Raw genomic sequence first — 24,039 nt, forward strand, 5'->3', positions numbered from 1 at the left:
TACTTTGGCTCACTTTAAACAGAATGTAACTTTTTCTTTTTTTTAAACTGTGTTAAAAGATAGCCAGCCAGCTAGATGCGCAATTTAATTTCTTTATAACTGGAGGGTAAACGAAATTGCAACTCTGAAATATTTGATGCTAAATGAGTTGTGAATAGAAGTCTTGAATATATCCTCACATAAAATGGAAGCAATTCCTTTCCTTTAAACACACACACACACACACAGAGAGAGAGAGAGAGAGAGAGAGAGAGAGAGCGCAAATTCAGATGTATCTCTCATTATGCATATCTGTGCACAGTAGAGAACAGATCACACCATCACCCTCTTTTGGTATGTTTGCATATTCAGGCATGGGTTGAATTTGCACATCATGGTAAACCATAGTTAATGGTTTCTGAATGTGCAGATGGTTCTTACTTGGTTCATCCCCTAGTGTGAGTTGGAACAATAACTCCAATCCCTAGCCTCTCGCTATATTCAGCCCAGGGCTGATGTTTTATTTCACTCCAAACCATGTAAAGCCATTGGCTTACCAATCACGGTTTGTCTGAATGAAACAAACCTGACATTGGGACTTAATGGTAAGCCAGGGATTGTGGTGTGTTGCTCCCACTCATCCTAGGAGAGGAATGAAAGAGTTTTCTCCAGCTTCACAGCAAACAATTTACTCCACTGTGTGACTTTGTCCATTCAACTACAGCTCTTCCATATATGAATGTTCTTTCATCATATTTAGTGTTTTTACAACCAGAATTTGTTCACACAACCACAGAGACTTGTGCAGAATAGGGATGTGGAACATTCCCAAACAAGTTTTGTTAATACTACTACTACTACTACTATTTATTTATTTATTTATTTATTTATTTATTTATTCCCCAGCCAATCTGGCTGGGTTTCCCCAGCCACTCTGGGCGGCTTCCAGCAAAATATTAAAATACAATAATTCATCAAATATTAAAAGCTTCCCCAAACAGGGATGCCTTCAGATATCTTCTAAAGGTCAGATAGTTGTTTATCTCTTTGACATCTGGTAGGAGGGCATTCCACAGGGCGGGCGCCACTGTTTCTGTGCTGCCTTTCATTTAAACGGCTCAAGGTGGTCAAAAAATACATTAAAAGTATATTAAAATTTCCTTAAAGGAGAAATGAAATAGCAGTCAATGTTAAACCAAAGCTGACATATGAAGTTACTATGGTCAAGTAGTGTCAATGTTAAGTCTTACCAAGACTGCTTTCCCAAAGGAAAAACCTATATATTGGTTTATGCTTCATTTTAGACAATATATGGTGACAACAAAGGCAAAAGCTGGTATGAACTGGGAAGAGGGATACCTCACTGAAGACTATTCCTTTACTCACAGTTCAGAATCTATGTGGCTCAATACTCTTCCCTGCTTTGTGAGCTGGCAATTTCTGTGTGCATACAGCCAGCATAAACTTAATGCAGTTGTTGTTGTTGTTGTTGTTGTTGTTGTTGTCTTCTGTGTCATAAAAGATGGAAGAGGTGTGGGAACAGGCTTTTAAAACTAGTTTGGTCTGTGTTAACTGCAAGAAAAAGGAATATTGTTGATTTGACACTTATTTTTTCAGCATACTATTACCCTGTGTTCTTCTTGTTTGTAACCAACACAAGACATTTGGGCATTCTTGAGCAAAACTGTCATTTATACATCCTCAGGGAGCATATGAATTTCAATCTGTATTTTATTGGCTCATTACTTAAAGCTCATTTTGAAGGCATTTTGCAGCCTGTGATGCATTCTGCCTGGAAATAGTTTGGCTTATGAAAATTTTCTTGATTTTTCACCTCTCTCTTTTGTGCTGTTAGTATGAACCAGGGGGAAAGTATGATATTTTGTTTCTAATTCTTTTTTTCTGAGCATATTTAGATTATCAGTTCTCAGTTGATTCAACATACGATCTTCACGGGCAACATGTTTATCAGGCAACAAATGTGCACTTTTGCTCAATTGTTATATAGGAATCCTGTTCAAAGAAATACTTATATCTATGGCATTTTTGCCCAAGCCACAATATATTTTGCTTTTTTAAAAATGTGATTCTTTCACTGATGGGTCCATTGTGTGAGTAATGTGGTACAACAGTAAGAGGGAGATAGTTCCTTAAGAAACAGAGCAAAACTGCCTCTTTTACTAGATGCTAGACTATGGAAGATCAATACTGTCACACTAGTTAAGTTCCTGTTTCAAATTGAGCATTTCTCAGGGGCGGGGGGAAAGGCTTTAGTATTTTTCAAGTAGGTCACTAAGAACTTTCTGTCCATGTAGACTCACTGAGTGAATTAAACGTAGGGGGATCATTTGTGCAGTTCCTACTGACTTCCCTTTTCTTTGAACTTTAGGAAGTGGAAGGACCATAGCTCCATCACTGAGCATCTGCTTAGCATGCAGATGGTTCCAGGTTCAATTCCTCACATCTCCAGGTAGAGCTGGGGATCACCTCCTGCCTGAAACCCTGAACCATTCACTGCACACTGACTTGTCCAACATGTAGCCCTGGTCATTGCTGCATGGGATGGTCTGGCAATCAACTGCAGAACTGTATCCGCCTGTATCCTCAGGAGTCTCATCACATGACACCCTCTTTTGTCATCCCTTGTGTCATCCTATTATTTGGACCCTTGGAGTTTCCCTCCTGCTATAACTCACCCTTGGTATTCCTGATGCTTCCTATAGTTCCTTCCTCCACTGTTATTTGCCTCTCTGCATGCTCCACAGTTATTGCCACATCAGTCTCCCCTTCACTATCACACCCACAGTCCTTCTGACATTCCAGCCACACTTTCTCTCTCATACATACTTTCTCTCTCCTCTCCTCTTGCTTTCACACTTTTCTGACTCAGCCACTTTCTCTTATCTTTCACCCTGAATCATGCCATATTAGTGAAGCAAGGGGGAGCCTTAACCCTACAGAGGCAAATGGAAGATTATAAGTTGAGGCCTTATATGATGGTAATTAAGAGAAGCCAGGTTTTGGAGATGGGAGCCTGGCTTGATTTGGAAAATGAAAGGTCGAGAGATCACATTATGTGGGGATCAAATGACTTTTGGGATATGAATTTGAGCCAGGAGGAGATTGGAGTATTTGGGGCCTTTGGACTTGGAAGAAGTGTGAAGCAAGGCTTGGAATACTTTATGGGCCCTACCTTTAATTATGGAAATCTGGCAGACTTGCTAAGAAGGAATATGATCATCGTTGGGTTGGAGCCCCTCCGAGAACTATTTTTTAATACCAAAGATTATCAAGAAGATCGGCAGACGGGACATGAAGAAAAGTTAAGAGCCTCGGATTTAAGATCTCCAGGTTGATGGACTGTTGGAGGTTGATGGAACTGTTGGTAGGGGCCGAGACCGGGGAGGGGAGATGGTGGAAGAAAATTGGGAATTTAAAATGTATATATTGAGATTTTTTTAAAAAAATAATAATGAAAAATGGAAAAATCATGGAATGAAATTTTTATAACCCTAGGGGAAACGTCTTAAGAGAATAAGTTCAAATATATCAGTTTTAATGAGAAATAAGATTAAATAAAGTAAAAATGGATGGATAATTGGTGAAAGAGAGAATGAAAAATTACAGGATATCAAGATAAATTATTAGGATAAAAACAAGATGAAGGATTTGTTGAAATACCTATCTGAACTAGAATATAAAGAGAGGAGGTATGAGGAAGTCAAGGAAATAAGTTAAAGAAAGGAAAATATGTAAAGGTTTGACTTGTTCTTTTTTCTTTTTGACTTTTTGACTGTATGTATTTTTAATTTTAATTTTTTCTTCCTGTTTTCGCTCTTTTACTTTTTTCTGGATGTGATTTGCTTTTATGTACTGTTTTCTTTTCTTTTTTGATTCCTTTTGTAACCTTTAAAATTTGAATAAATATTATTAAAAAAAGAAAGAATCATGCCATATTATTCATTCTGCTTTTGCTTGCTTCCTTCCTCTGCATACCTTGCTTCTGCCTCATTGTCTTGGTGTGTGTCCTGTGGTTCAAGCACATCCATGTTTTCAGTGTTCTTCCTCTGTCACCTAACTTCTGGTCTGTTCCCTCTCCCCTGCTAACATCTGAGGATGGTGACACAGCTCTTGCCACTCTCACCCCTCATAGTGATTTAAAGGACAGAAGTGTGTCTTTCCTACCAAATCCTTTCTCTGAATATATAACCCAGCTCTAGCCCAAACTTTAGTCTCAAAAGACTGAAAACAATGTTCAAACAAGACAATAAAGGTTCTGGTGATGATACACACACGTCAGTTCCTTACACACACACACAAATTGTTTTACAGTTTTGTGCAGCCCTAGAACATAATGAAATAAGGTGAATCCAAAGGACATATTGATTTTACTGGAGTGTGAGTAGAACTGACTGCAACAAAGAGCAAAGGAATATTTCTGGGGAGAGTCTGATCAACTAGAGTTCTGCATGCAAATTGTGTATACTGAATGAGTCTGTTCTTTGGTTATTATTTGAAGGCTTGGGGATTTATAGAGAACATAATACTAACAGCTGCAAATTGAAAATGATTGAGTTTTCCCTTCAGGTCGAGGCTCTAATTTAATTCTCATGCTGGGTTCTTCACTGTGTGAGTTGTAAAGCATCTTGGTGAGTTTAGAGCCTTATATTTTTGTGCTATCCAATTTCACTACACTACAGGGCTGGTCAGACAACCCCCTTAAGGAATTTATTTATTTGTTAGATTACTTACCCGCCCTTTGCCTTAATATCCCAGGGTGGGTTACAACAGTAAAATTATACAATTAAGAAACAAATAAAACAGTTACAGCCATAAAACAATAAAAAGTATACAAACGATTAAGAAGCAATTCTGTATATATAACAACAAAGCAAACATAACAACCCATTTGAAGTTGTGAGATGGAAACAGTATGGTACCTGGTAGTCTCACCCTTGTAATCAACACTGTCCTATTTTGGTCCTACAGAGGACCCCATGGATAGGACAAATTGATTGCTGCAGCACCAAGGACAGCTCCTAATAAGCAAAGCTTGGACATTAAATGAGGTGTTTTCAGTCTGTTTTATTTTAGAGGACTAGAATGTCTTAAAGAATCAGCCCTTTGGCCTGAGGACACTTCTCCAGTTTACCATGGTCTCCTGGCTGGTGCACTCTCTGTGCCTTTGGACTGGTGAGGTGGTGTAGGAGGCATTTAGTTCCATGGGTCCAGATGATGGATGGTGCCAGTAAGGGTGCTGCCTCCAATTCTGCAGGGCGTGGGGCTGTGGGATCTGGTTCTTTGGTTTCTGCCAGGCAGTTGTGGGGTCAGTGGTCCCCTGATAATCAGCATCATGCTCAGTCAGAAACATGGTCTGAGGCAATGTTGTACCCTCCACCTTGCTGTCCTGCTCAGTACTAGATTCCAAGGTCATTGCATACATGCCCACTTGTCATTCCCTGGTGACTACATGCTGAGAGCTGGTATGAATGAGAGGCTATTTCCCTTCATGCATTCATTTGAACTCCTGAGGGCATTCTTATGAACAGCCTTTTTGATGTTCTCCAAATGTGGGTCCCTTCAAAAATAGCCATAATTAATTGATTGATTAAAAGGGACACTTTTTGGGGAGTGGGGAATATATCTAGATGCAGGAGATAAGGCTACCCAATGACCAGAAGGAATGTTCTGGATTGTCCTTTAACAGCAGCTTTATCTGCAAAAATCCATAGGTGAAACTTTACATTGCATGGAGATAAAGATTTTCACCCAATAGCTTGAGCAGAAAAGGATTCTGTGGCTACTAAAAACTGGCAACCGCAGTGGAGTGATAAGAAGCAAGCATGGAGCATGTACCTTTAAACCTTTGGACCTATTCTCACACAGGTAGCAAACCCATGTCTGTAGAGACATGGATCATGTGATAGAAAGTTATTCCATTCATCAATTTCCCTTCACTTAGAAAACTAGATGCTAGGGAGGAGAACTGTAGCCTAACTTTCTCCCTAGCATGCTAAATTTCTGGGTACAGGGAATGTCTTTTGAATTGATTCCATCACCTGGATCATGATGGGGCTGCTGCTACTGAGACTGATAAGAGAGGAATACAAATGGGGTAACGTTCATCGTGGCACTATAGTTTATTGGGCTGATACTGGCCATCCCATGCCTTTCTTTTAAACATAGATCTCAGCCACGTGGGAGCTTTTTATCCATGTCACTCTGGTCCATCCAGTCTTGGGAGGGAGGGAATTAATATTTTTGAAAAACAAGATTTCTTTACTTCAGAAAGTTTGATTCAAAGAACAATTCTAAACCGGGTGACTGTTTCTTCCCCAGTAGAGAGAGAAAATGTAATGCCACAAAGTAGCTATGCAATAAGCATTCATTATTTCCAAGAAAATAAAGAGAGTGAATCCAAAACTGAAGCTAATAGTACATTAAAGAGAGTACCAGTGGAATATTATAAAAAGCTAAATAAGAGTGCTCTTAATCTCAATTGGTTTCACTTATTTTGAGTTTTTGTTAAGTTTAGTCCACTGGATAATACAGTGAATAATATTATCCCACTATATGCAGAATTGATTTTCATCACAGAACAGAGGTAGTAATTCTTTCACACAGATTGTTACCAGAGCACAGTGTTATGGAATGCTAGCTATTGTTCAAAGAGAAGGGATGCAGGTCAAGTGAATTTTGTTTGGGAGCAGGCCCTTATATGCTAATTGTGGTCCCTGTAGTTTTAAAATTATGGCAAGAAGCATAGCACAAATGAGAAATTATTAATAAATGCTGTCATTCAAAGCATCATTGATATCCTTCAGTTTGGTGTGTGAGTGTCGAAGATGGAATACTAGAGGTTAAGCAGAGCTGGAAATAGTATTGTAATGAGTTTGTCATGGGGGAAGGTAGGGCCCCCTAAATTATTGGATTTAGAAATGACAGTGGGTTGCAACATTCAAAGAAATATATAATCTAGTTCAGGGATGTCCAACCAGTAGATCGTGATCTACCGATAGATTCCTGGCTGATCCTGGTAGATCGCGAGACCCTTATCATGTACAAAAAGTTACAGGAAATAAGCTTAAAAACTCTGTGCAATCCTCCCCCCCCAAAAAAACTCAACAACTCTGGGAACTTCCCTCCTAAAAAAACCTCTGGGCAATGCATCCCCCCCCCAACACACTCCTCCTCCCTCCAATCACAATGGGTAGATCACTGCCATTTTTTATGCTGGGAGTAGATCGTAGTCTCTTGAGGGTTGGACATGCCTGACTAGTTGATAACTGAGTTCTGATCCATGTATAGCATAGCTTGCTGAAGCTATGGGAGAAACAACAAGAGACAGTATTGAGGTGTGATGTCTTCCACTCCCTCCATTAAGGCTAAGGTGTATGTACCAGTATGTGTAAATAAAACCATATATCGTAATGACACTACAGTCTCTGCTGTGCTCCATTTTTTCACACAACACACTTGGCAAAGTGCCAAGATCCCTGGAATCTCACCCCACGCAGCAGAAAGTGGGGTGGCACATAACAGTAGTTTGTATGAATAGCTGCAGTTATTTGAGTTTTTCCTAAAATGTTGTAAAGTTTCATTATATATATTCACTGCCTATGATAGATGTTCATATCTGTATCCTTTGAGAACTTTGACCCAGTCTGAATTGTTTGTTTGATTCATATTTTCTTAATATATGCTTCTCATTCACCTAATGTTTTTATTTGTCCCTCCCCCAGTAATTAATTTCAAGTTGCAAAATCGTGAATTATGAGTTGCTAAACTTCACTGCTTCTTAATAGTTCTCAATTTTGCAACTTGAAATTAATTATTTTTTCATTTTGGGAAGCTAAGCATATATTACTTTTTCAGTTAATTTAGTTATTGAAGCAGCTCGTGTTGTATGCTAATACTGCTAGGTTAGCTACTTCTAAATGTTGAACAAATTGCCAACTAAGTCATCTAATGTAATGGAATAAATTATGCAGGGCAAATTTCAATGAAACCAATTAATTTGCCAATGTATCTCTTTTAATTATTTATGCTGCAAAATTGTAAAGCGGCATTCCCAGTTCAGATCCAGAGAGGGCAGGGGCTGAAAACTTACTCAGATTATAACCACTTGAATATCTCTGATTCCAATAATTATGGAACTCAGGAATGTGAACAAATTAACTTTTAAGAGGGTAGTTCTTAAAGTCCTTTACAGTAAACTGTGTCTTTATGTTAGATGTATATTTGAAATGAGGATAACTTCATTTAGGGATGTTTGAGGAATTCTGGTATGAATAGATCTGCTAGGTGAAGATCAGAACTTTGGGTTGGATCCATATCTGGCCATACACACAGAAATTAATGGGATTTTAGTTATGGCATTTCTGTTTTCCCAGGCATTTTAATTTGTGGAATGCATCTGCTGTTATTTTTTTATATGCTGTTTCATTCTAAGTTTAATCCTATAGGTTTTTATTGTTAATGTTATTGGTGACATCCTACTGAGGAATGCCGCCCCCCCCCCAATAGCAGGGGACCACAGAGGGAGGAGAAGCTGTCACAAGAGTGGATATCCACTTGTGTGATGGATATCATAAAAGGTTTTTAGCAGCTGCCTTACATTAGTGTTAATACTATGTTTTATTGAAATGTGTTCACACTCCCCCCCCCCCAGAATATAAATAAATTAACAATTTTATGTGAGGTCATACAGATAGAAAAAATTGTCACACAAGCCCACAGCAGGCACTGTGTGTGTATGAAACCTTAAAAGGGTCAAATCACAAGTCAGTCGAGTTTATTTAACCTGCCATAAATGCAACGTGGTTTTATTGGATAGCCATGCTGCAAGCTCGAGGTTTGAAACCATAAGGCCTGGCATCCAGAGTGCCTGATGTTAAAAAAACTCACTTAGGAAAAGATTGCTTTCTGGCCTTTTGATATTATTCAGTTGGAGAGGTGAGAAAGATCTCTGCCAGATGGTGACACCTCCATTTTGTTATGATAACTCGAAAGTTTCCCATGACCTCAAAAGGAATGAGAATGTTCCAGGGCTCTTTGCTATCTGAAAACATTCTTATCATATGGAACACAGATAAATAGACAAATGATTGCAGAGCAAGGGCCAATTCACTTGAGCAAAGCAAACAGGAAGTCACGAAATGTAAATAGGGCACCTGTACCAGCAGGTGTTGCATAAGGTTGTCAAAGTCAAATCTGAACACAACAGTACAAGGTATATTGGCAAAGATTAGCTTGGGAACACTTTGCCTAGTAAATAGTTCACATGTTCTTCTTAGATTCCAGGAAGTTCATTTCTAGGTGACAAATCAACAGTTTGAACTGGGTGTGCTCTGACTATAGCAATAGGGTAGCTCAAAAAAGCCATATCCACACTTAAGCGAAGTATTGTACCATCTTGTACCATCTCATGTATCATCACAACCACAACAAAGAGAAAAATGAATCAGTTGACCTTAGAAGCAAGAGCATTAAACACAAGTGGGACCTGAAACAATATGCTATGAAAATCAGGATGCTTCATCCTATCTGTGTGAAATTTGGCTCATGAAATCTAAGTGGTGGGAATTTGCCATTTTAAGAAGAAAAAAAATCCATTTAAAATTACTGACTGCCGCAGTTTAAAGATTTCCCCTGCTGAAGCTGTAGGTAGGTGGAAGTGTGAGAGGAGAGGGCTCTGTGTGAGAAGGAGGGAGGGAGAGATTGCGATTGTGTGTTTGAGATTGTATGAAGTGTAAATAGTTAATGTGTAAGCAGTAAAAAAATTAAAATGTTCTGAATGGTTTCTCCAGACTGTCACTATTTTGCAGAAGGGATTCAAATACACACCAGAATTAGGTTTATACAACTGAAGTGGACTACAGCACTCTTATCACCCTAGCATAGCAGCCCCTGCAAGCAAATCAGGATCAATGTTCATTGTCATATAACCACCTCATAAACCATTCAGATTGGATCCTCAGTAAAGAATGGACACTGTCTAACTACCATGCAAGCTTTGTGCAAGCAAATCTGGGAGAATGTTTAATAAACAAATCATCTGCAGGAATACATAACCATCACATACTGTGCTTGCTTACAACTTTGCCTCCATGCACCCACACTTCTCATTGGTCTATTAACTTCACTCCGCTTCCTTTGCAGGTTGGGACAGCACAGAAGCATCGATTCAGTAATCAATCGATCTTTCTGTCAACCAACTTATTGCATGGCTAATCTTTAAATTGCAGAGCACAAAACAGATAAAGATGCCAGGGCAGGGACAGATCCTGGAAGCTTTTTCATGCGGCACATGTCCTTGACACACTGAGTGATCATCCTTCCCTCTACTAAATGAATGAAGGAATGAAGGAATGGCCTCTTTCACATGAGGCAAATGTTGCTGATCTCTGACATGCTGGAAAAAGCACACCCACTTAAGTACCCACCAAGTGCAGAGAGGGATGGAACAATATTCTCTCCACTTCAGTATATATGAACAGAGCTGGAGGAGAAATTTGTCAGCATTTTAAGACAAACCAACCTAATCTGCCATTCCTAGAGTTATACATGGATCAGAACTCAGTTATCAATTGGGTTATGCACTTCTTTGGATGTTGCAACTCACTGTCATTTAAAAAAATGAATCAAAATGCATATTTGATGGAGGAAATATATACAAAGCATAGAAAAATGTATATTTAGTAGGGAAAATGCATATGATTTAAATGAAATTTGTGTTCTAAATCACAGAAAAAACAGGACTGAATAGGGACTTCTGGGTTAGCGCCTCTGGCAATGGCGGAATTCCTCTGATTGGGAGGAATTTACTCCATGGAAACAGGGTCTGGCCGCCACGGTGAAGGCGGAGACCCACTAAAAATCACAGACGGGAGAAGCCTGTGAACCTGGGATTCGGCTGGCACCTTTTGCGCCTCCCCTACTCATGGGGAGACCCGGTTTCGGGGATCCAGAGCTACGTGGGGTGAGCGGCGCGGTGCTTCGAATTGATTGCTTCTTTCACGGAGTGAAGCCGCATTGCTGTTGCCGGAGAGCGCTGACTTTTTCCTGTGGACAATTCGATTTTAAACAACTACCTGTGAGTAGAACGGAAAATTGGATCTATAAATGTTTTAATTTGGCACCGAAACGTGAAGGTTTTAAACAGGAAGTCCGCCTTCCCCTTTTGTAAATAGATTGAAGCAAAGATGCTGCAAGCTAAGGTCTTGGAAAGTCTTCCGCAAAGGGTTAAACTTCCATTGATTAAAACTATTAAATCCCCCTTGGAAGCAGGAGAAGAGGGGGGAAATTTTGGATCGTGCAAGCCTGCAGGAGAGAGTGTTGAAAATTAAATCACCACTGCTCTGAACCTGGAAAGGGTTCTGCCAGTAAGATTGACATTTTGAAGTTCATTGGCTGTGAATAGAACGTATCTTGACAGATAGCTAAATAAGAGAAATATATTGTTTCCATTGTCCTCTTCTGCGTTTAAAAAGGAGGAAAAGTAAGTGAAAATTGAAACTATATTTACTGTTTGAACTGTGCTTAAAAGGATCGACACAAATAGAAACTGTTTCCCTCTAGAGGAAGCTTTTGAAACTGTTATAAGAGCTGAGCTGGGGGAACCACCTGCAAGATAAGAGACTGTGAGGATCAGGGATTGACCTTGGACTATTTGAGAATGTCGACAGAAGAAGCTTTAGTGATTGCATTATGCAAGATAAGTCACTTGTTGGAACAACTCCACAAGAAGACAGATGTCATGACTACTAAAATTGATAACTTGGGACAAAAAGTGACTAACTTGGGACAAAAAGTGGCTATCAATACAGAAATTATTCAGGATCTGATACAGGAATCTACTTTGACAGGGCAAATTGTTGAGAAGGCGAAGGAGAAAGTTGCTGTTGTTGAACCTAAAGTAATACAAGTGGGAGCCCCAGCCTTACAGAGGCAAATTGAGGACTATAAGTTGAGGCCTTTTATGATTGATTTTAGAAAAAGTCAGATTTTGAGGATCGGAGCCCTGCCTGGACTGGAGAAGGAAAGTTGGACAGATCCCTTCATGCAGGGATTTACTGACTTTTGGGATTTGGACTTGGGTCATGAGGAGATTGGAGCTGTGGGGGCCTTTGGATTTGGAGGAATTTTGAAACATGTCCTGAAATACCTTATGGATTTTAGATTTAACCATGGAGATTTGGTTGACCTGTCGAGAAGGAATAAAAGCATTGCTAGGTTGGAGCTTCCCCGAGATCTGCTCTTCAGTACCAAAGGAAGGAAAATAAAAACAAGATCAGTAGAAGACAAAGTAAAGTGCATGTATAAATATGAAGAAGACCTACAGAAGGGACTTGGAAAAGAGTTAAGAGCCTCGGACAGAAGATCACCAGGTTGATGGACTATTTGGAATTGACAAATGACTGCCAGTATCAGAGACCAGGGAAAAGAGATAGTGGAAGAAGATTGGAAAAGGTTTTAAAGTTTATTTTCAGAAATAGAAATATTGTAAAATTACTGAGTGTTAGAAAAATGTTGGAATGAAATCTTATGGCTTTAGCTGAAATGTTATAAGGTGTTAGAGAGAGATAGAGAAAGATGGAAAGGAATTGCTGAAACAATTAATAGAAGTGGAATACAAAAAGGGAGGTGAGAGGAGGTCGATGAAACAAGGGTATGAAAGATAGACTACTGAAATGGTACAATGTATGTTTTAAAATTGTTTTTGTTTTGTTTTGTTTAGGTTAATGTTGTGTTTTGTATTGTTTATATATTGTATTGTATTGTTTTTCCCTTTTCTTGTTGTTGTTTTTTCTTTTTGTCATTTTTCTTCTCTTTCCTTTTTGTAAGTTTTAAAAGTAATAAATATTATTTAAAAAAAGAAAGAAAACAGGACTGAATATAATTATGTATCACTGCCTGTGAAATGATGCAGTTTCCCAATAGATGAAATGTATAAATATATCTTAATGAAAAATGTAACTCTTGTTAAATTCAATAGTATGAATAGATGCTTGATTGCACAGGGCAACTGTTAGTAAAAATTCATAAACTTCAAGCAGAGAGAACACTTATATCTAATTAGAGATAGCATCATATCTACCTCTTATGAACCTACTAGATCAGGATATGGAGTCCTCTCATATTTGGCAAGCATCTCAATCAAAGATATTTGCAGAACAATAAACAAATAACTGTGAAACCAATGATATTGGCAGTATATTGCTGTCTGAATAATTATGAACATTATTATCATACTTTACCCAGAAACCAAATTAAAGCAAGTTCTAGAGAATAAATCAAAAATACATTTTGGAATTGATTGAATAAATTATATAACACAACAAAAACTAGTCAAGTGTCATAATATGTGAACATTATTTGAGAACTGAAATGCCTTTTCTATTCAGATTTTTTTATATTACAGCTGAAAATTATGTTAAACAAAATAGTGGGCATTGTTAGTGCATGGTAAAAAAAAAAGCAGAAAAACTCTCTGGCTTGAACAGATGAAAGCGGGCACCAAACTTCTAGGGGAAAGCTCCATCCAGTATCTTACACTGACTCTTTATCCTGAATGTCCCATCTTTCTTCTTCTTTTCAACATTAGACTGTCCCCTCTGCAAAGACCTTGGTCTTCATGGCCCACCAGAAGAACATACAAAGAGCCCTCCTGGATCAGACAAAAGACCCATCAAGTCCAGCATCATGTTGTCACAATGGCAAACCAGATACCTAAGAGAATCCCACAAGCAGGATATGAGTACAACATCGCTCTCTGCACTTGGGCTTCCCAGAAACTAGCATTCAGAGGCATAAAGCTTCTGTCATGGGTGGTAGTAAACCATCATTAGAACTAGTAGGCATTGATAGCCTTCTCCTCTATGCATTTGTCCAGAGTCCACTTTCCAAACCATCTGAATTGGTGGTCATCACTACATCTTGTGAGAGCTAATTCCATAATTCATGTATGCACTGTGTGAAACTTTTTCTTTTGTCTGTCCTGAATCTTCTAATGTTCAGCTTTATTGGATGCGCCCCAGTTCTAGTTTTATGAGAGAAGGAGAAACACCTATTGCTGTTCATTTTCTCCACAATCTGCCTGCGGACTGTCTCACCAGAGTGGTGCATGCTCTGGTTATCTCCCGCTTGGACTACTGCAATGCGCTCTATGTGGGGCTACCTTTGAAGGTGACCTGGAAACTACAATTAATCCAGAATACAGCAGCTAGACTGGTGACTGGGAGCGGCCGCCGAGACCATAAAACACTGGTCTTGAAAGACCTACACTGTCACCATTATCATTCATGGATGAACAAATGAGATGCAATGAGTAAACGAACTGAATAAATCTGCATACACTAGCATATGAATTTGAAGGGTGAAAACATGCTTTGCTTTTAGATATTGAAGATCTAGAATGTCGCAGCAAATGAAAATGTAGCAGTGGCATTTCCTCCTGTTTGAAAGTGAAAGGGATGTGTTGTTTTGAGGATGGCGTTTTCTAGAAGCAGTTTTTATAAGAACTTACATTAAAATCTAAAAGTTATTGCCCGATTCATTGGGAATGCCTTTTTAGCTGATTTAAAAAATAGTTTTGAATCTACTACTCTAATATTAGGAAGTTAGAGAGCAATGAGAGTTTGAAAACACATGGTGGCATATTAGTTCCTACTACTGAAGTTCCCACCACCTGGCCAGATATGTGCATGGGCTGGTAGAGTGCACACAGAGTTGCACGTGGAAGATGGTTTCCAGCCACAATCTGAAGCATGTTGAAGTTGTCTAACCATGGCACATGACTGTCCAGCCAGCACATGGCTAGAAATTGCCCTTCATGTGAAGCTATGCAAAAGCAGTGACAAGTAATGTGAATACAGTGGTACCTCGGGTTACATACGCTTCAGGTTACAGACTCCACTAACTCAGAAATAGTACCTCGGGTTAAGAACTTTGCTTCAGGATGAGAAAGAGATATCGTGCTGCAGCAGCACGGCAGCAGCAGGAGGCCCCATTAGCTAAAGTGGTGCTTCAGGTTAAGAACAGTTTCAGGTTAAGAACGGACCTCCGGAACGAATTAAGTACTTGAAATATACTCAGAGTCAAGAGTGGATTTCATGCTCTTTATTCAGCTCATAGTGGTAAGGAGGAATGGAAGTTCCCCCCAGAATGTCTGCTTTATATACATTATTTACACAATGGGCCCCATGTGATTGGCTAATTCCGGGATTCTCCTGTAGGCCAATCAGGTTGCGGATTCACTTCCACCTGGAGCTAGATTGGGTGGCTCCTGTGGACCAATCAGACTGCTGCATTCTAGATCCTATTGTTCTAGGACCAATCAGACTGCTGCATTCTAAATCCTATTGTTCTAGGACCAATCAGACTGTTGCATTTTGGATCCTATTCAACTCAGTACATAACAGTACTTAACCCGAGGTACCACTGTAGCTCAAAACCAGATTAAAAAGCCACAACTTTCAATCCAAATCTAACTGGTTTATGGCCATCCTTGATACTTTTTTATTTAAAAGGTCAGCTTTAGTAGCATTATGAATCCTGTGCATAAAAAGGCAAAGGACCCCTGGATGGTTACGTCCAGTCAAAGGCAATTATGGGATGCAGTGCTCATCTTGCTTCAGGCTGAGGGAGCCGGCATTTGTCCACAGACAGCTTTCCAGGTCTTGTGGCTGGCATGACTAAACCACTTCTGGTGCGATGCAACACCGTGACTGAAGCCAGGTCGCATGGAAACGCCATTTACCTTCCTGCTGCAGCGATACCTATTTATCTACTTGCACTGGCATGCTTTTGAACTGCTAGGTTGGCAGGAGCTGGGACAGAGCAATGGGAATATACTAACAACCATAAATGTCTGGCAGTTGGAGAGCAGCAAATGAAAGCATGGAATTTTTGCAGCAGAAGTTTCTGCTAATGTTAAAGGAAATCGAAGCAGCAGCAACTTCAAGAGTGACTTTCATTATGTTTCCCTGAAAAGCCACGGCAGCTTCCTTCTATCTCAATCTTCACAAAACACATTAAGGTGGCTTTCTAGATCAAACAGTTTTTCCACTGCTCTGGCTTTCTTTGCAAACCCAAATTACTCTTTCTGATGTTTATTTTGTTTGTTTGTTTCTTGGGGAATAATGTTAATTGGCCACCATGGCAAGACATTGCATTTCTAAGGAAAAATAAGAATGGCTGCCATCACCTCACTCCAATGCTGTGTTTCCTAGAGATATGAGGAGGAGGTAGATTACTCAATTTAGCTTTTAAAAAAATTGAATCAGTTTTGTAATGTGATATTTTTATACAGTCTAGTCTCTATTAGATGAAGGAGTTGAAAAGCTATGAGTGAAAGGATTTCACTGTCTGTATTCCGTTGATTCTCTGTAGGGTTCCCTGTCTTTTTTTCTATTCTACAAATAACCATTTTCCTCCTGTTTTCATTTCAGTTTGGAAACAGCAGTCTGGCCATTTGGGTCTGGATCAATGCCTTGACCATTATGCTCAAGTAACTTACTCAGAAATGTTCATACTTAAGTGCAGGCCTGTGCAGAGCTTGTCTGAGGCCCAGGACGGGAATCTTGTTCATGCCCCCTATGCACAGGCCTGCTGAAGTGTCAGATATCCAAATATTCAAATTAACAACAAGATTTCCCTCTATGTGAGACTCACAAAATTTTAAAACTGACCAGTTGTAGGCAACATCCTAAGGCACTAAAGGTAAATCTGAACTGAGACTTCTAAATGATGATCCTACATCAGAGTGCTTGTATCTGGCAATCACTCAGAGCTGTATTTGGATCTATACAAAACCAAAGCTATCAATAGGCAGCAGGAGATTAGCAAATGGAGACATTCTGATATGAGACTGACTCTGAGTTTCAAGCATTCCATAGTATCCAGACTTCTGCATTTTTATTTAAAGTGTTGGAATGGACCATACAGGTAAACAGGGTTGGCTAACTTAAATTCTAATTATTTCAATGGGTCTGCTCTATTAAAGAGTAAGTCTGACTGAACCCATACAGTTCAAGTCACCAGCAGTCTAGATACACTTTAGCTTTTAGAATTCTTGAGCTTCTACTATATATCCTGCTACTTGGAAGAGGTTAATGATAATGGACAAAGTGTCATTAACTAAATTAGTTAAATAGTAGTTATTGTATGTTGAATGATATACATGAGATAGCTTTCCATAGCTTTTATTGTTGTGTCTCATATATTGTGGTGTGTTTTTTTACAATTGTTTTACATGGTTTGATGCAGTGTGTTGCTTCTCGAAGTCACGGGTGTATAGCATAAAAAGTATTATCTGTAAAAGTCAATAGAAGAAAGAATACGATCGGCTTGCCTATCACTTTGTATTTGTTGGTAGTCTTATTGTATAAAGTATGCAATGTCTTTTTTCTGTGATGCTATGCAAAAAAGCAATACAAAATATTAAAAGAATTTTTTCTAGTGGTAGAATATATAAATCCGTCTATCATAAGTTTTACGTTTTAAAGATAATCAGCAGTGGACATGAAAAGGTTACTTTCTGGTATAGCTCATTTCCTGCCTGTCTTACAGAAACTATACAGTTCAACATTTGCAAGTTGTTTACCAGCTTGATACCAGCAGCAGTCATAAACTGATGAGATATATATACACTGAATATTATTCTTTGATGAATAACTTAGATGGATTATTAAGTATGTTGAGTTCTCTCTAATCTGACAAACAGCAATTTCTATATGATATAACATGCAGCCTCATTTCCTTCACTTTCTGAAACACATTGGTTCAAACCATTCTTAATATCACCTATATATATACTGGTGGGAAATAAGTTAGTGTAGACTAATGAGGAAATGGATTTTGTGCTTGTGATTGATAGCTCAATGCTCAGGATTACAAATGATGTCCTAAATTCAAGCGTTCTTGCTGATACAATAAACTATACAGTGGTACCTCGGGTTACATACGCTTCAGGTTACAGACTCCGCTAACCCAGAAATAGTGCTTCAGGTTAAGAACTTTGCTTCAGGATGAGAACAGAAATTGTGCTCCGGCGGCGTGGCAGCAGCAGGAGGCCCCATTAGCTAAAGTGGTGCTTCAGGTTAAGAACAGTTTCAGGTTAAGTACAGACCTCCAGAACGAATTAAGTACTTAGGCTGAGGTACCACTATAAATCCAAGTAGTCTATTGATACAATAGGCTAGGACTAGTAAGGTAAAGCAGGGACGCCGGTGGTGCTGTGGGTGAAACCACAGAGCCTAGGACTTGCCGATCAGAAGGTCGGCGGTTCGAATCCCCGCAACAGGGTGAGCTCCCATTGCTCGGTCCCAGCTCCTGCCAACCTAGCAGTTCGAAAGCACGTCAAAGTGCAAGTAGATAAATAGGTACCGCTCCGGCGGGAAGGTAAACGGCGTTTCCGTGTGATACTCTGGTTCGCCAGAAGCGGCTTAGTCATGCTGGCCACATGAACCGGAAGCTGTACGCCGGCTCCCTCGGCCAATAAAGCGAGATGAACGCCACAACCCCAGAGTTGGCCACGACTGGAACTAATGGTCAGGGGTCCCTTTACCTTTACCTAGTAAGGTAAAATGGGCAGTGGTTTCCAAATAATAAAATAAATCAATAAAATCTGGCAATTATTCCCAAAGAAGAGCTGCCTACTCTGGTGAAATTTTGCAACTCTCCCTTCCATTTGCCTTTCATGGAGGATAAGGCCAGCAATGGCTATGTTCTGCCTCCACAGTTGGAGAAGCAGTCTGAATTCAAACTGCTGGAAACCACTGGAGGGCAGAGTGCTTTTGAGCTTTTTCACAGGCATCTGGGTGGACATTGCAATAACGAGATACTGGATATGACAGGCCATTGACCTGATCCAGCAGGCCCTTCTTATGTTCTTTCCAAAACCTAGATCATTATTTATTGACAGTCCTGACAGCAGAGCTCATAATTTTTATGAAATATGAACCTTGCAAACCTTCACAAGATTGCAAAAGGCTACATTCAGAACAATTTGTTTTTAGAGGAGGTAACCACAGTTGTTTCAAAAAGGAAAAGTGTTATGCTGGTTCATATAGTATGGTGAGGTGCAGGTGAGTGGGTGGAAATTAAGGGGCATGTTATTGAGAGCGTTACATAAAGAATGAGGAAATAAATCACAGGGTTAGGAAACAAGGCTGCAATCCTATATGTACTAATCTGGATGTCTCACTGAGTCTTACCTCCAAGTAGACCAAAATAGTTAAAGAAAGATAGGATTATGTCTCATAAAAGGTAATAATAACAGAAGGAATAGGGCAGCAGAGGAAATGTGGATGCTTGAAACAGTATAATTTAGCTCTCCTATATGTTCAGCAGGCATATTAAAGCAATTTACTAACCAACAGACATTAAACAAAACTCGATTTCTCTAGGCAAGGGAACTTGCAGGTTTTAAAACCAATTTCAGTACATTAAAACTTTTAAACACGACTCATGAATTATTCTAGAGATGAAATGAACATGAGTTTCCAGCGTGCATGCAGTTTGCCAATTATGAAAAGGCTTTCTGTGATCCAATCCCATATTGTAATTTACAAGCGCTTTCAAGAATCCTGGCAATTAAAATACCCACATTGACATTAACAGTGATGTATACGGCACACTACTTCTGCAATTCATTTCCAGTATGGCTGTGAAAATAAATGAAACCCAAGAGTCCAACCAAGAGAAAACAAAGACTGAAACAAGTCACAATCTATGTTTTGAAAGGAGCATCCTAACTTGTTTCGGTCTGCTCCAAAGCTTAATTCCTCAGAAGTAATTCCTAGAGAGTTCAGCAGCGCTTTATTCCTGAAACATATGCTGAGGGATGAAGCCAATATCACTTTCCCACTTAATAGTACTGTATAATAATAAGTGCTTTCTGATTCTACATCTACCTGCAGAATATTAACATAACATGTTTCCATTATTTAAGAAGATACACTCAGAAATCCTAGCCAGGGCCAAGGGCTGAGTCATACAGGTATCTGCATCCAAAGCATTGCCAGCTCATACTAATCAGGGTGGAAGGTAAGGATCCACAAGCCTCTGAATCTGAGCCTAACTCCACTCAAAAACTCCACAATTCCATCGGTTAAAGCCCACAGGATGACCACCAATGGTAGCTTACTATCCACATGGGTAATGATGGATCTCCACTGAACACAGCTGCCCATCAGTGAGGCTCCTCCTGGGAGGGGGAGGGTGTCTGAGAGGGGCCAGACCACATCCTAACCCTACCACCACAGCCATGAACATTAGGTGGGTGGGTGTGCTGCTGCCACATTCTATTTGAATACTAGTTCTTATAAAATGGAACCAAGCTGTATTTTCAGTATAAGTAGTTGATTCCTATATGTAGAGCTCTACCTCTCTATCCATAACTCCACACACACACACCCAATGTCTGTTTGGCTAACTGTAGTTTTATTAGAGGAATAGTAATTAAACAATGCCCCCATATTTCACTTAAATATGGACAAATATTTCTTTCTGGTTCTTGATGAATGCTGACAGGTGTATGAAATTCATATCATGCAAAGAATTGAAACCTAGGGCAATGGTCCTTTTTAGACTAGCAGTTGAAGGTAGATTTGCAGAGCATCCAGTAAACTTTATTTGTTCATCTTTTCAGCTTCTTATGGCATTGTTTTGCAAAATTTGCTTCAGCCAGTTATTATCACATGCTAGATTTTTACCAAAAGTGCTTTACAGTATCAATTCTAGACTGACTGCAGTTGTGAAATTAACTCCAATTCTTATGCTGACAAAAGTTGTAAATGGCATATAAATCGCTCACATGCCATACACGTGGATCAACAAACACCTAAGTAGGGGTCCTGCCAACATTCACATTTATTGGTCACTTAGAAGCAATCTAGCACAAACATCAAGTGTCTTAAATCACTATCAAAACAAGTTCTGTAATTCTGTATGAAAGATTGAAATGGAACATCTGCAAGTAGGCTAATTTATCTGCTTGGCTGAAAAGCACCATCTGAAATCTTATGAATTGCGTATGTGTAAATAAAATCTAGCCACTTAGTATTCATGTTTTGTTTATAATGGGTTCTTTGAATAGTTTTGTCTTGCAAGGAATGTGAATTGCAGTTCAAATTCCATGGGCCATTAAGAACATCTGTTAACAATTCTTCACCCACAATGGAGGGGGTTGTAAAGACTCTCCAAAAAGGGAACAGAAGACCTGAACTGTGTCTTATCTAAGACATGTCTAGTTCAGAACCCTGTTCCTAACAAAAACCAGCTAAATGCTTGCAGGAAGCCCCAAAACAGGACATGAAAGTATTCCTCCCCTGTCACAGCATGTCTTTAAAAGCATTCTGCCATTGACCTTGAGATGATGCTCAGCTATGATGGTTTATAACTATTGAGAAAATCTATCTACCATGAGTTTGTCTAAAACTTTTGAAAAGCCATCTTTCTGAACCAATGGTCATCACTATAGTGTAGCAGTGATTGCTGCAGGCTAATCATGCAATGTGTGAGTAAGTGCTTTCTTTTCTCTGCCTTAATCTACTGCCAAGCAATTTCATTTCACAATCCTGAGTTATAATATCATGGGGAAAGAGGGGGTAAATACTTGGTATGCACTTCTCCCACATCAGGTGTGGGAAAGATGCTTTGAATCGGAATCATTTTGCTTGTCTTTTCCCATTCTAAAGTAGTTTTCTGAGATTAGGCATCTAGAAGTCTGTCCAGCATTCCAAATGCAGTCACAGAGGTATACAATACATTGCAGCCCGCACAAGGGGTTTCCTTATCCTGTCATCTGTGTATATCCCCACCCCTAAAGGAACAAGTTGAATTTGAATAATTCCATTCACTAGCATAATTCCAATTTTGGATTATATCCAGTGTTAGTTATACACAGAGCAACCCATGGACTTAGATAAGGTCCGTTTATTTCCATGAGTCTACTTTGAGTTTACTTTCTACTTTAAGGTCCGTATAGTTAAAGCTATGGTTTTCCCAGTAGTGATGTATGGAAGTGAGAGCTGGACCATAAAGAAGGCTGATCGCCGAAGAATTGATGCTTTTGAATTATGGTGCTGGAGGAGACTCTTGAGAGTCCCATGGACTGCAAGAAGATCAAACCTCTCCATTCTGAAGGAAATCAGCCCTGAGTGCTCACTGGAAGGACAGATTGTGAAGCTGAGGCTCCAGTACTTTGGCCACCTCATGAGAAGAGAAGACTCCCTGGAGAAGACCCTGATGTTGGGAAAGATGGAGGGCACAAGGAGAAGGGGGTGACAGAGGACGAGATGGTTGGATAGTGTTTTCAAGGTTACCAGCATGAGTCTGACCAAGCTGCGGGGGGCAGTGGAGGACAGAAGTGCCTGGCGTTCTCTGGTCCATGGGGTCACGAAGAGTCGGACACGACTAAACGACTAAACAACAACAACAACTTTTAGTATGATATCACGAAATAACTGCTTGTACCAAATTACAAGGGCTTCCCTAAATTATTTGTATAGTTCTATTTTTACGTAAGAAAAGAGAAACAGAAAAGATCAGTAATTTTATCCTTCCCCTTGTACCCAAAGAGAAACTGATTTTGGGACCATTTAGACAAACTGTTTCATGGGTCATATTAGATGTTATTCATCACAAATATCCTAGCCTAAGTCAACAAGGAGCTGTGAACTTGGGAGGAAAAGGAGGAGAAGGTGTTCTAATTCAAAGACATAGGAGCCCTGAAACACCTTAACAGTGTGCTGTCTGTCCACACTGAAATGACTGGTGTTGCAAATGGACTTGCATTATATACATATACACACCAAAGTCTGAAAACATACAGCAGGATTACTCACACAGCAGGAAAACACACAGCAGAATTACTCAAAACACAATTGGATTACAATTGGCTACCAACAATATCATGTGGATGCTCTGTAAAATATGAGTGAATAAAGGACGGCAATTTCAGGGGGCAATTACAACACCCAAGATACTTAATCTCTGAGGTTCATTCAGGCTCTTATTTGGTTGAAAAGAGAAATGAGAGAATTTTTCAGTAAAGAGGAAGCTAAGATATAAAGGACATAAGCTGAGTGAAACGTAATAGCTCTGGTGAGAATTTTCCATTTGATGCTCTTATCTCATTGGCTTATAAATCAATACCACATCTACAAACAACCAACATGGCATGAAGAATTATGCCAAAGTATTACTCAAAAAGAGGATTTCAGTCAACAGCTTCCTTCATATGCTAATACTGCATCTGTTACACATATAATTTGTTAGAACCTTTCAAAGCCCCATTTCTCTCTCTGAATAGTTAAAATATATCCCATTTTGCATTTTAATATTTATTTTAAGCAATCTTATTTATGGTCAGAGATATTCTGGAAGAAGGAAAAGTCACTCTCCTATATTAAGGGATACCTGAAGGTCAAATATTTATTTTCTTTACTAAAGTCATGATAAAATTAAAGCTGGCAAATTCATTTGAGTGAAAGGATTATTATTTTCTCCATGAACCCTTGTAGAAAAGGACAGTATAACCGAATGGTCACATAACACCAGTAATAACCCCAGTGTTTTAGTTTGCAGTTGGTTGTCTGGGGCCTAAAAATTATCTTCTACAAAGAACATGCTTCTAGATATTGTTATGAAGATATTGTTATGCCCCCATTTTGGCCTCCACAATGTAAGAAGTTGAATAGGAGGGAAGTGGCGGCAGAGCAGGATGGCTGCTGGAACTTGTCTTGGCTGTTCTCTGCTGCTTGCTTGAGCTGTCTCAACCATTGCAAGTCACAAGCAAGCTGTTAGAGTCAAGAACTTTACTTTTATCATAGGTATTAATAATAATGAACAACTCACAACAGTGCAAATTACCCAGCAAACAAGTGCAGCTGCAAGCCCAAAGGTCTCCAAGATCAATGGGCCTATTAGGAATGCAGCCAGTATTCAGTGGCAATTGGAGATGATTAGCCTTCTCCTCACATAGGCCGATGTCCCCTTATTTTTCAGCACCTGACGAATCATGCTAACTTCAAAGTGAATGAATTAATTCATTAA

The sequence above is a fragment of the Podarcis cretensis genome, assembly GCF_951804945.1.
Source record: "Podarcis cretensis genome assembly, chromosome: 5".
NCBI lineage: Eukaryota > Metazoa > Chordata > Lepidosauria > Squamata > Lacertidae > Podarcis > Podarcis cretensis.